Raw genomic sequence first — 14398 nt, 5'->3', positions numbered from 1 at the left:
AGCTTTAAAAAAACAAACGAAAACAAACCCGAAACCTGGGTCTCCTTGCCAGCGATTGTGAAATAACTGATTTGTTGTGTGAACTGGACATCAGTGTTTTTGACACCTCCCCAGGTTTCCCCTTTAAGGCAGCAACTCATCACCTGTCCCTGCTCCTGGCAGCCTTTGAAGCTACCCATCTGCTTCCTCATCTTCCATGCTGTAGGGCAGGTAAGCTGCTTGTTATTTGAGGCCTCTGCTGCCCGTGGTCTTCAGGCTTATTTTTATCTGTTATTCCCGCTGCTGACTCACTGACTCTCTTCTGAATCTTGGTTTCACATCTGAAAAAGACAGTATCCAATTAGTGTACTTGGTTACTTTTTATCCCAATTGGACAAAACTCTCCCATTGGCCCAATCCATAGGCTACTTCTTAACCAGGTCCCCTCCTGCCTGCAGCTCAGTCAGCTGTGCTGACGATGGTGGGTTACGAGGAGCAAACTATGGTAACTCCATGGAAAATAATCCCTTAGAAAGAGACAGAAGGTGTAGGATTGCCAGATTTAGCAAATAAAAATACAGGCTGCCCAGTTAAATTTGAATTTCAAACAAACAATTAATAATTTTTAAAATATAAGCCTGTCCCATGCAGTATTTGGGACCTGCTTATACTAAAAAAGTACTTATACTCAAATACTGCATGAGAGATAGGTATACTAAAAAAAAAATTATTCATTGTCTGAAATTCAAACTGAATGGGGCATCCTTTATTTTATCTGACAACCCTAAATAGGTGGGAATACCTTTGATAGCTGTGGTTTGGCCTACCCAGTATATCCAGTGGTATGCTGGTAAATGCTTAACATCCAGCTCTCTGGGGAAAACAAAACACCTGAAAACCTTGATTCTAAGTGTTTGCTAATTTGCATAGTGTAAATACTCCTGTGGCTGATTTTAAGATGCCAGGATGAGGTCACTAAACGCAAAGCGGGGGAGAGAGGTGCAGTCACACATCATTATATAGTATATCACCGTACAGACACAATACACCAAATAACCTCAAGAGTACATAATAAAATGACTAAGATCATTCGGAAGTGATGAGTTTTGAGTATTTAGTATCTTTGTTTTGAATAGAATTTCTCTAATTATAAGCTTTTGTACTTTAATTTTTGATAATGGCTGGGTTTAATAACTGGCTTGTGGAATTCCTGAAAATTTAACATTTCGTTCTTGCAAGCAGATAGGAGCTGACTCTAGCTGACTACATAAGTGGTGTAGAAGTGTAAACATATTTCAGGAAAAAAATAGTGTGCTAAACTCAAAACACTACTTTAGACGGCAGAAGGGAATTTAGAGTGCATTAAAAGAGTAGTATCCTACATACTTGGTAGTATTTTATGTCCTTTATTTGAACTGTCATAAATTTGAGACATATTAATAATATCCATATTAATACTATAGAATCCCTAAAACAACAACAAAAAAACTCAGGATCTCCTGAGCATCCTCTAGTTTCAATCATATTAAGATATTATCCTGCTCTTTTTCTTCTTCTATCTCTTGATTTTATTTGATAGATTCTGTACCCCTATCTTTTTCAGATTGTTGCTAATTTCCTTCACCGAGGATTCGACTAATGTCTTTACTGCCTGATTGGTTCTACATTCTTTTCCTTTGATCTGGATCCAGATCTTTATTTTATTTTTTTATAATTTTATTTATTTATTTTTTTCCCCCCAAAGCCCCAGTAGATAGTTGTATGTCATTGCTGCATATCCTTCTAGTTGCTGTATGCGGGACACGGCCTCAGCATGGCCGGAGAAGCAGTGCGTCGGTGCGCGCCCGGGATCCGAACCCGGGCCGCCAGCAGCGGAGCACGTGCACTTAACCGCTAAGCCACGGGCCGGCCCTGGATCCAGATCTTTAATTAGCACTCTTTAATATGCAGAATCAATCATCAAAACTCCACAGCTTTACTGAAAAACTAAACCATAAAGAAAATGGTTCAATACAGCTACAGCAAAATAATAATTAGTCTTTTTTTACCTTTTAGAAAAAATTACTTCTTTGTAACACAATTTAAGAAGTATTCTTAATAAATCTATGTAAAAAATGCAAGATTAAAATTTGAAAGTATGTCAGATGCCTTAGTTGGCACTCTGATGTTCACTTAGCATTTTTCTTAGAAGCTTTTTGTATTTTGGGGGAGTCATTATATTAAAAAGATCACAAGACAGAAAACAACAAGTGTTGGAGAGGATGTGGAGAGAAGAAAACTCTCATACACTGCTGGTGGGAGTGCAAACTGGTGCAGCCACTATGGAAAACAGTATGGAGATTCCTCAAAAAATTAAGGATAGAACTACCATATGATCCAGCTATTCCACTGCTGGGTATTTATCCAAAGAACGTGAAAACACCAATGCGTAAAGATGCATGCACCCCTGTGTTCATTGCAGCGTTATTCACAATAGCCAAGACATGAAAGCAACCTAAGTACCCATCAAGGGACGAATGGATAAAGAAGATGTGGTATATATACACAATGGAATACTACTCAGCCATAAGAAACGATGAAATCCAGCCATTTGTGACAACATGGATGGATATTGAGGGTATTATGCAAAGTGAAATAAGTCAGAGGGAGAAGGTCAAATATTGTATGATCTCAGTCATAAGTAGAAGATAAAAACAACAAACGAACACAGAGAGACAGAGATTGAATTGCTGGTTACCAGACGGGAAGGGGAGAGGGAAGAGGGCGAAAGGGATAATTCGGCACATGTGTGTGGTGATGGGTTGTAATTAGTATTTGGGTGGTGAACATGATGTAATCTATGCAGAAATAGAAGTATAATGATGTACACCTGAAATTTATACAATGTTATAAACTAATGTTACCGCGATAACAAAAATAAAAATAAATAAATAAATAAATAAAATTTTTAAAAATGAAAAAAAGATCACAAGGATTACAACAGCATTTCCAGATACGCTAGAAAAGCTTGCTATTTAGGCATATAGATATGTTGCCCAACAGTGAAGAAGGTAACTGTGATGTTGTTTTGATGGTAAAAATAAAAAAGAACTCTTGCTCAGCTATCAATAAGCAAAGAAAAAAGAAAACTAAAAAAATAACATCAATTGAAACACAAATTACTTTCTTATCAAAAAGAGCAGGAGCTGGTAGATAAACTTGCTAGGCAGATTGAAGTTGTATTTCTTCTGAGGCAATGGCTGAATATATTAAAAAATATATGTATAAAACATCTGCCACAACACTGCATTCTACCATGCTTAAACTGTTATTGAAATCCACTGCTGTGTAAGGAAACAAGACACTGTTTTTATATGATTTACAACATAATTAACTGTCACACATGACATTTTTAGGGAACTTTGAACAGAAGAAAATGCAAAGTAATTTTTTTTGTTGATTAAAATTAAAGAAACCAAATTGTTCATGTCATTGAAGAGAAAATTCCTACCTCAGGTTCACCAACAAAGAATGAACCAAAGCTTGGGGTTGAAGTTCTCATGATTGCAGACACAGTAGTCTGCAAGGGCAGTAACAATAGTTGCATAAACTATGATTTGCAAGAAATAATGTGTACCACTTTCCTGCACTGGAGTTGGTTCCCAGAAATGAGAGTGATGGTCTAAGCAGCTAAATTCCTAAAATTGTGGAGTTGAAGAATGGATTTCAGGAAAGATTCTCTGGCTTAAAACTTGAGGGAAATGAACTAACATTGTTCAGTTTTCTTTTTGCAATTAATATTGATAGTGTGAGCTTGAAGAGCTAAAACCAGAAGCTGTTGAACTGTGGTGCAATACAATACTGAAAACCTACTAGGAAGCTGTTGGAGAACCACATTTATTATAAATATCTCTGAAGTCATCTTCTTAAATATAAAAATCATGGATTCTTTTCATGTTCAGAAGTACTTAGGTTTGTGAATTACTATTTTCGTTTTAAATAAAGCCAACTTTAGGTTGCAGTTAAAGAATCTAAGGCAAAAATTTTATAATAAGCACAAGACCTGAGACTGTTGACTTAAACAAATAAAACAGCTGGTTATTTTACCAGAAAAATGGGTTTATTTGGGAATAGCAGAAGTGCAATTTGGGACAAGCAAGCTATAGCAAAAGCCATAGGCAGGTCCAGCAAACAAAGGAAAGGAAGATTATAGAGAAAAAGGAGGAAGTTGGGAGGGGTTGTTTTGAATGAAAATCCATTGGTGAGAGTTCAAAGTCATGACGGTTTCTGATTGGCTGAGTTGCTGGGCAAGGAGGAAATCTTCCTTCCTCCGGCTGGGGTAGTAATTGGCAACTTCCTGTTGGGGAAAGTAATTGATGATACTTCCTATTGGGGTCTGTAATTGACATGGAGTAGTAGTGTGAGGCTCCCCCTTATGGCCTTCTGATCTTATTTTAAAGATTTTATTTATTTATTTATTTTTCCCCCCCAAAACCCCAGTAGATAGTTGTATGTCATAGCTGCACATCCTTCCAGCTGCTATATGTGGGACGTGGCCCCAGCATGGCCGGAGAAGCGGTGCGTGCCCGGGATCCGAACCCCAGCCGCCAGCAGCGGAGCACGTGCGCTCAACCACCAAGCCACGGGGCCGGCCCATGATCTTATTTTAAATGAAGTTTTTAAAATTCTGTTTCACAAGACTGACAGCTAGAAACAGAAGGAATGGTACCAGGTTTCCCGTTCCAAATTAAAGTAGTAGTGAATTATGAAGTAATGTAATAACTAAGATAGTTTTACTTTTCACAATCATGTTTAAAATATCTTCAGCATAATACACATATAATAATATCTTCCACATATGTAAGTATGTAAGCATATTTCCTGTTTGTTTACTGTTCCTGCTGCTCTTTCTAATCTCTGCTTTTTCTTTCTTCCCACCTGCAAAATCAGTAGACCTAACTCACTTGTTTTAGAAACACACTTGTAAAGCCAGATTTTCCATATCCAGAAACTAGATAAGACTCAGACTGGGGAAGAGGACGGAGGAGTGAAAGAAAGACTAAGACAAAGGAGGAGAGGAAATAGAGGAGAACCTGAGTCTGGCAAGGGAGGGAAGAAAGAGGGTCCATCACAAGAGCCAGCGAACCATGTGGAAGGGACTCTGTGCCCAGCTGTAAGAGAGCAAGGACCGTCAACAGCCAGCCCGTTGACCAACCACCTTCCAATAGTACCTGCCATGGACTGAATGTTTGTGTCCCCCCAAATTCATATGTTGAAATCCTAACCTCCAATATGGTGGTATTAGGAGGTGGGGCCTTTGGGAGGGAATTAGCTCATGAGGGTGCAGCCTCATGAATGGGATTAGTGCCCTTATAAAAGGGACCCCAGAGAGCTCTCCTGCCATCTTTTTGCCATGTGAAGATACAAGGAGAAGTAAGCAGTCTGCAACATGGAAGAGGGCACTCACCAGAACCCAACCATGATGGTACCCTAATCTTGGACTTTCAGCCTCCAGAACTGTGGAAAATAAATTTATGTTATTTATAAGCCGCTCAGTCTATGGTACTTTGTTATAGCTGCTGAAAGAGACTAAGACAGTACCTGATGGCAAAGCAAGCTGCCAGAACAAGAGTAGGGGTGAGGGTGGGAGTGGGGATAGTTGCTTGAAGGAAACAAATCTCACCCCTGAATAAGAACAGCACGGACTAATTTGACATTTCCCTAGTGGCCCAGCAGAAATAGACGTGTTATTCCTACTTTAACACATGACCATGATATGGGGCATGCTTCCACCACAGTTTTGTAAAAATAAAGAACATGTGAGTATAATTCTGGTGGTTGATGATTTTTCTTACATCCCAGCCCCTCTTCTCATTCGTGTTGCCTGTCCAGCCTCTGCTCTGGGCTTTAGTACTTCAACCAAGAGCAATCAAGAGGAACATCATACACATTGCTGAGGAGTACAATCTCTAGTCTATAATAAGAGTCTTGTCTATAGTATGTTCACATACCCTGGATTGTTTTTGCTGATTTGAACTTCTTGACTATTTTTAGTCATGCATTGCCACTTAAATTATGCCATATGTTTAAAGGAAATTGCTTCTTATAGGTACATGCTCTTCACAAGCTGGGCACACTTTAAATAATCTTGAATTAGATTTTTAAATTAGTTTTTGCTATTTGATCATTTTGTTTGAGCTTTTGTGTTAAAGAAATAAAATTACTTTTCAATGGCAAAAAATTAAAGAAAAAATAGTATGAGAAGTGTATTGTCAAAGATATGATGGTAATGCCAAAAAGACTAAAAACAAATAATTATTAGTAGTTGTCTCTGGAGATGAGAGTCAAGGTAGGGAGAAGTGGGGCAGAAGATGATTACATTTTTATTGGGAGCCTTTCTCTACTATTTTTAAAAATTTTTGATAAAATGGTGATGGGATGGTCCTATCATAGCATATCCCCAAATGTTGATTTTATTTGATAAGAAAATAAATCATTTTCTACTCTCTTAAATTTTCAACCAAAAAAAAAAGAAAAGAAAAAAACATCTTTCCAAATTTGGGATTCAGTGTTAAAAATTAATCTATAAATATTATACATACTGTATTTAATTTTTTTTAATGATTTTATTTATTTATTTTTTCCCCCAAAGCCCCAGTAGATAGTTGTATGTCATAGCTGCACATCCTTCTAGTTGCTGTATGTGGGATGCAGCCTCAGCATGGCCGGAGAAGCGATGCGTCAGTGCGCGCCCAGGATCTGAACCTGGGCCGCCAGCAGCAGATCGCATGCACTTAACCGCTAAGCCACGGGGCCGGCCCTTACTGTATTTAATTTTAATAAATGTTATATAATATAAATGAGATAATATATAGTATCATATATTTTATTGTATATTTAACCCTAATGAATATTTAATAATATAAATATAATATCTATTTAATATATTTTCTAAAATATTTTTATTTTTAAAAGTTTCTTTTAAATATCTGACTTTAAAGACTGTTTTGTTTAGTATTTGAATTACTTATTTAAATTGAATAAGTTTGAGTGGAGCAAACGTTTTCCGTTGTTGGGAGTGTGGTGGAGGGTAATAGGAAGACTGGTAGGAATGCTTCCTTTGGAATTTGTTTTAACAGAGAAACATTCTCAGGTGGACAAAGGAGTCAGGTAGGTTCTTTTTTTTTTTTATTTTTTTGGTTTATTGTGGTAATACTGGTTTATAGCATTGTATAAATTTCAGGTGTACATCATTATACTTCTATTTCTGCATGGATTACATCATGTTCTCATGTTCACCACCCAAACACAAATTACAATCCATCACCACACACATGTGCCTAATTATCATTTTCACCCTCCTCCCTCCCCCCTTCCCCTCTGGTAACCACCAATCCAATCTCTTTCTCTATGTGTTTGTTTGTTGTCATTATCTACCACTTAATGAGTGAGATCATACGGTATTTGACCTTCTCCCTCTGACTTATTTCACTTTGCATAATACCCTCAATGTCCATCCATGTTGTCACAAATGGCTGGATTTCATGGTTTCTTATGGCTGAGTAAGTATTCCATTGTGTGTAAATACCACATCTTCTTTATCCATTCTTCCCTTGATGGGTACTTAGGTTGCTTTCATGTCTTGGCTATTGTGAATAACGCTACAATGAACACAGGGGTGCGTGTATCTTTACGAATTGGTGTTTTCACGTTCTTTGGATAAATACCCAGCAGTGGAATAGCTGGATCATATGGTAGTTCTATCCTTAATTTTTTGAGGAATCTCCATACTGTTTTCCATAGTGACTGCACCAGTTTGCACTCCCACCAGCAGTGTATGAGAGTTCCCTTCTGTCCACATCCTCTCCAACACTTGTTTCCTGTCTTGCTAATTATAGCCATTCTGATGGGGGTGAGGTGATATCTCATTGTAGTTTTGATTTGCATTTCCCTGATAATTAATGATGCTGAACATCTTTTCATGTGCCTGTTGGCCATCTGTATATCTTCTTTGGAGAAATGCCTATTCAGGTCTTTTGCCCATGTTTTAATTGGGTTGTTAGTTTTTTTGTTGTTGAGATGCATGAGTTCTGTATATATTTTTGAGATTAACCCCTTATCGGATGTATGGTTTGCAAATATCTTCTCCCGATTGTTAGGTTGTCTTTTCGTTTTGTTGATAGTTCCCTTTGCTATGCAGAGGTAGGTTCTTACTCAAGAAACTGTTTTAATACAAAATTGTAAACTCACTTGGTTAGAATTTAGTGCAAATTTTTTTTTGCTCATGTCAATAATTACTGCCATTTGTGGGGTATTTACTATGTGCCCGACATTGTGCTATACACATGACGTGCACTAAATAATTACATGCGATTACGTACATTTTATGTGAACCCTCACTTCAGTGCTCTCATTTTATCTCCATTTTTACAGATGATGAAGAGGAAGATGAGAGACACCAAGAAACTTGATTAAGGATCCAGAAGTGGTGTCAATGGTGAAACCAGAATGTAACACTGGGTCTATCTGGCTCCAACACCCGTGTGCAGTCTCCTTGCCCGCGGTCACTAGGATTTGATCTATGGTGGACAAGCCCGGTGGATTTTAAGTCTACCTTAGTTCCCGGGCACCTTTGCCTATCTTCTCTAAGAAGAGAAGTTTCCATGCTTTCCTTGTATAATTCATCCACCTGAGCTCTTGATTGCATTTCTTACCACTTCCTCTAGAATCTTTCTGCATTAATTATGTTCTGATTTTCTTATATTTTGTCATTCTCTCTTCACAGATTCCTTCTTCTTAGACTACATGCATGCTTAAATTTCTCTTCCTGCAAAACAAACACCCACCCCCTTCCCTTTCAGCTCCTCTTCCCTCAAGGCCTAATTTTTCCCTTTGAGTCATTCCCTGTGTAACTCCCCGTGTAATTTGGCTTTCCCCACTGCCCTACCCCAACCACCCTTTTAAATTATTTGGGCAAGAACCTAAGTCTTATTCGTCTCTGGTAAGCGCCTAGCACAGAATAATAACTACAATGATAAACTTAGCTTATTAAGCTCCTATTAGATGCCAGGTGTGATATAAAACACAGACATTATCATTTTATTGGTCTTTGATAAATGTGTCGAATGGGCCGTGGGCTGGCAGTCACCCTTCCCGTGGTTTTAGCTGTGAGCCTCTCTCCTGATGCTCAGTGTCTGGCAGTCACTCTGGTGTGATTTTGCCAACTGAAATGAAACCTTCTTCTGCCTCCAGTAGGTCATGTAATAGGTGGAACAAAAATATTTCCCGGAATGTGTTTTTGCCCCTCTTTACAGCTTTTACTATGAGGACTATATGTTCCAGCACGTGTTGTGTGACTGCAAATACCCTTCTGCCTAAGTGTTTTCTGAGTATTGCAAGCCCTGGATGGATATAGGCAGAAAGGATCTGATTCATCTAATACTTTCATGCAAGAAATATTTACTGGAGAGAGTTAAAGTATTATAATAGGCTCTCAGGGACACAAAGGAGAAGAAGACAGGCACATTGCAAGGGGGGGATTTTAAACAAAAGCAAATTGATGGGAGTGGCAGTAGGGAAGGTGGGAAAAGCACAATGGCTGCCTCAAAAAGCAGTACACACAAACGGCCAGTAGACCTTGAATTTCTGAAATGGCGAGCAAGACTGGAGAAAAATGAAAGACATTCCCTCTATTAAAGCAGGCTGGTTTGCTCAGCTTCTGCAGCATGTAACAGGTTATCCTCCAATTGTGCTCTCAGTGCATTTCCAGTAGACTCAGTTAGTAAACATCTCTCCTGTGTTCTGATAATAGCCCTAGCTGTTGGGGAGGGTGTGGGTAATCCTCCTCCTTTTTTTCATTGGCAGGACATGACAGATCGATGGAGGAAGGATGGGATCTTGGTTACCCATATGGAATAAAATAAAATTAGATCCCTATTTCACATCAAACATAAACATATTTCAGATGGATTAAAGATTTAAATGTGAAAAGCAAAATTTTAGAACATCTAGAATGACGTATAGGAGGGTATCTTAATAACCTTGGATAGAAAAATGCTTTTTTAAACAAGACATAAAGAACAAACCATAAAGGAAAATATTAGTAAATTGTGTCAGAATTAAAACATCTGTGCATCAGAGGATACCTTTCAAAAAGTGAAAAGACAAAACATGTGTTGGGAGAAAATACTCACAGCACCTGTTATCAGCAAAGAACTGGTATCCAGAATATATCAGAGAACTCCTCCAAATCAATAAGAAAAGGGGCAAACAAGCCAATCGCAAAACGAGCAAAGGATTTGAACAGGCAGGTCACTGAAGAGAAACCTTGAAGGCCAATGAATATTTGAAAAGATGCTCAGTCTCATTAGTAATCAGGAAAATGCCAATGAATACAATGAGATGCAATTTCAGGCCCATAATATTGGCAAAAATTAAACATCTGACACTACTGAGCATAGTTAGGAATGTGGAGCTAAAGCAACTCTGATGCACAGCTGGGGGAAGCATAAAACTGGGCAATCCCTTTGGAAAGCCATTTGGCTATATCTAATGAGGTTAAAGATGTTCGTGTCTTCCTACCCTCGGTGTATGTCAAAGAAACTCCCACAGTATGGTACAAAATTGAAAACAATCTAAATTCCTATAATGGGAAAATGCATAAATGTATTGTGGTATATTTTCTCTCTCTTTTTTTTTTATGAGGAAGATCAGCGCTGTGCTAACATCTGCCAATCCTCCTCTTTTTTTGCTGAGGAAGACTGGCCTTGGGCTAACATCCGTGCCCATCTTCCTCCACTTTATATGGGACGCTGCCACAGCATGGCTTGCCAAGCAGTGCGTCAGTGTGCGCCCGGGATCCGAACCAGTGAACCCCAGGCAACCACAGCGGAGCGCGCGCACTTAACCACTTGCACCACCGGCTGGCCCATATTGTGGTATATTTTCAAACAATGGTTAAAATAAATGAACTAGATGAGCTCCATATATCAACATAGATAAATCTTAAAAACGTAGTGTTAAGGGAAAAGCAAATTGCAGAATTACAAAAGCATGCACAGGTATTATAAACCCCTGGAGAATGAAATAGGGCAGGGTTACAAGTGGGGCTTTAATTTTACCTATTAAAGATGTTTTATTTCTTTGCAAAACATGCAGGCAATATGCTGAAGTGCTGGCAAAGCTGAGGGCGGGTAGGTACATAATGCATTGTGTTACCTTTTTGTAATTAATTATAGTTGACATACAATATTGTATGTTTCAGGTGTACAACATCTTGATTCAATGTTTATTTACATTAAGTATTACCTTTAAAAGAAAATAAAAGGCTTTAGCACCTGACAGATCTGATTTCCAACTGTGGGTGAAATCTTCGGCTCTGTCTTTATGAGCTCTGTCCATACGCGAGTCACTTAACTTCTCAGAGCTTTCGCTGCCTTATGTACTTTATGTTCTGACACTTGTCTGATAATTCTCACCTGTAGAGTCCTTGTGGCTCCAGTCCTGCTGTCTGGAGCCTGTTTTCTCCGTGAGCTCTCGTTCATGGCTATTTGTTTCCTAAGGAGCATTCTGGTTGTGGACAGTGAGTTCAAATTTCTTGGAACTTTCTCTGTGGGACTTCTTGGAGCCCTGAATCTAAAGTATTTTTCTCTAGAGGGACTATATGCTTTCAAGAGCGTGCAGACACTACCAACCTGGGGCTACTTTACATTCTTGCCCTGAGTGGTTTTCTTTTTCCAAAAAGTACCCTGATAGTGCTGTTTGGGGGCTAGGAATCTATTGTGACAGCATTTTGGGGTTATAAATTCCCTCTCTTTTTTCTTCCCCTTCACCCATTATCAAAGTTTGAGACAATCAGTGTTCCTTGCTGCTCCGTGGAGAAGCTGGTTATTTCTACTTACTTTTCTCTTATTATGTTCCCCACTTTCTGTTGTAGCTGGAAAAACCTGGGACCCTGTCACCATAGCCGAATCAATGAACACAACGACCAGGGATCGAGGAAAAGAAAAATGGTTTAATTTTGCCAGCAAAATGAGGCTAGGGTGGGTTCATGCCCCAAAACCCACAGTCCTCCTGAGGCATTAGGAGTTGGGGTTTTTAAAGGAAAGTCTGTGGGAAAGAATGTACTCTTCGTGACTGTGACTATTGGAGGAGAATATTATTGTGGGGATCCCAGACCTCCTGGCGCCGGGCCAGCTGTCATCTCTATCTATGGCAGGAGGTTTAGGGCCCCATCAATCTTACTGCTTCACCTGAGATTGGGCCCTGGGAAGAGGAAGGAAACTGCAGTCAATTAACGATTTCAAAGTTTACAAGGTTTTAGATAGGGCAGGGGGAGCTGTGGCTTTGCAGTCTGGAGTCCTCCCGTCAGCATGTGTTGGGCCGAGATAAGGGAAGCTGCAAGTGTCCTCCGTTTGTCTGTCTCCGCGATGAATGGTGGATTTGGCGCCAGGAACAAGGAGTTGGGGAGCTTCAGCTTCTTGATAACTTTTGGATATCAGTTTCCCTGTAACAAACCTCAAGAACTGGTAATTAGCCAGAGCTTCAGGGTGTAACAATTTATTACCTCCATTTGCCTGTAGAATTCAGGGATACAAAGGCTAACACAACCAATATCTGCATGTGAACAGACCTTAGAGAAGCAGGGAAGGGGGAATGAGTGCTTTTTGGTTTTTAACCCCATATATGCTGGGTTCAACATAGGGGAACAGATATCAGGGCCAGCATCGCTGTGGATTCTGGGGTTTGGGCCCTGTCCCTTGCATCCATAGAGACCATGAAGAATGGAAGTTCACCTTCATCTGGGTTAAGTTAAAATCCTCAAGGTGAAAGCCAGTTTCAGTTCTCTGCCACCTTCTCTGATTTTTACTTTCACTTAGTTTTTCATTTCTGAGAATCCTTTCTTTCCAACTTTTCAACGCGTTTTATAAGTTTTTTCCCCCTTAATTTAATCCAACATTAAAAAAAAAATAGTGGAATGTTTCCCAGGGATATCTCGTCTATGATACTGCTGGGAATTGAACTCGTATGTTCTTTTAAAAAGATTATTTGAAATCATATCTGGGATTTGCTTTAAAGTAATTCCATCAAAAAAAAAAAAAGAGGCAAGATTGGCAAAATGTGGAAGCTGGGTGATAGGTACCAAGGAGTTCATTGTGCTATTCTTTCTACTTTTGTGTTTGTTTGAAAAATTCCTTAATAATTTTTTTTTTTTAGAGAGAAATTTTTTTATTAGAGTGAAAAAAGGAGAATCCAGGTGTTTGATGACAAAATGGCTCCCTTTTCTGTTCCCCTCCAGGGCTGTCTGACCTAGACCACTTTTCAGCCTCCAGCCACAGTGTTGAACCCCTTCTACTCTCAGTACATATAAAAATAGAGATATATGGAAATAAAAATTATAGTTTTACTAATAGCTATTATTTATTGCCTTTACTCTGTCCCAAGTGAATATCCTCACAATGGACCCAGTCAGATGGTATCATTAATATCTCCATTTACAGATGAGGAGGCAGAAGCTTAGCTAGATTGAAAGTCCACTTGTTGATCATCACATATTCCATCAGCGGTGGAGCCATTAACTGAAACTCAATGACTAAAAATCATTCTGTCTGGCTGCAAAACTCCTGCCCCTCACCACTACAGGAGACTGCCTCCCACTCCCATACTGTACTGTAGAGAAAGAAAAAGACAAAGGCATGAACTCCTTCTCCATTTGGAACTTTTAGATGTCTCTTCTTCCCCCTAACTTAGAGGAAGAAGTATTTCTCCTTGGTCCATCGCTGACTAGGTGCCTCGAGAAACTCAAGGGTGAGTTTGGAAGCAATTAACTGTTTTTCCAAGTTGTTTCTTTTCCTTTTGTATGTTAAGAAGATGTAACCACCAGCCATCCTGAAACTGACCAAGCCTTACCACAAGAGCTACACCCATGACCTTTGCCTTGTTTTTAATGTAAAACTCTCTCCAGGAGGAGCTTAGGCCTCATTATGTGGAAGCATGTTCTCCAACTGAGCCTGTGCAAGCGAATACCCGCCTCTCCCTTTTGAATATTCATTCCCCAACCAAATAAAAGTTCCTACTTTCCGTTGTTCAGGGACGCCATGACTTTGGAGATGATTCCTCATGCCCTCCTATTTGCTGCAAATACATTTTACTTTATGAGACAACTTCCACTGGTGTAGCGTCTTATTTAACTCATCAGGAGGCGAGCCCACTTGGTTCAGTATCAGTTCCCCTTCCCTGTTCTGTGATTCCACTGTCTGCAGATGGCTGGACCCTTTCCACACCTCCTCCGTCTTCTGGACCTGCATCACCACCTTCCTGCTAGGAATTTCCCGTTGGCCATTCTCTGCAACCAGCTCTTGTAGCCATAACTTCTTCGTGCCACTGCCAGTACCCAGAGAGAGGCATGAGGCCTTGAACGCTAGAATAGCCTCCTCACCAC

The 14398-nt window shown here is 39.4% G+C and overlaps 1 long non-coding RNA gene across 2 annotated transcripts in view; it reads left to right on the top strand.

Annotated features, from left to right (window-relative positions):
- The window catches only part of LOC131393756 (uncharacterized), a 62006-nt gene extending 47894 nt beyond the window's left edge, over window positions 1-14112 (top strand). The window contains exons 1-5 of one of the 2 annotated variants that reach the window (XR_009215970.1): window positions 162-210; window positions 8392-10895; window positions 11116-11150; window positions 11894-12003; window positions 13463-14112. This is a non-coding gene — a long non-coding RNA (uncharacterized LOC131393756). Of the gene's footprint in view, window positions 1-161; window positions 211-8391; window positions 10896-11115; window positions 11151-11893; window positions 12004-13462 lie in introns of those variants that run through there. The other variant, XR_009215969.1, reaches the window with a different exon arrangement.
- Window positions 14113-14398: the final 286 nt, after the last annotated feature.

Source organism: Diceros bicornis, chromosome 3 (genome assembly GCF_020826845.1).
Source record: "Diceros bicornis minor isolate mBicDic1 chromosome 3, mDicBic1.mat.cur, whole genome shotgun sequence".
Lineage (NCBI taxonomy): Eukaryota > Metazoa > Chordata > Mammalia > Perissodactyla > Rhinocerotidae > Diceros > Diceros bicornis.
The sequence above is the reverse complement of the archived record's forward strand: the minus strand, read 5'-3'. Positions and strand labels throughout refer to the sequence as shown.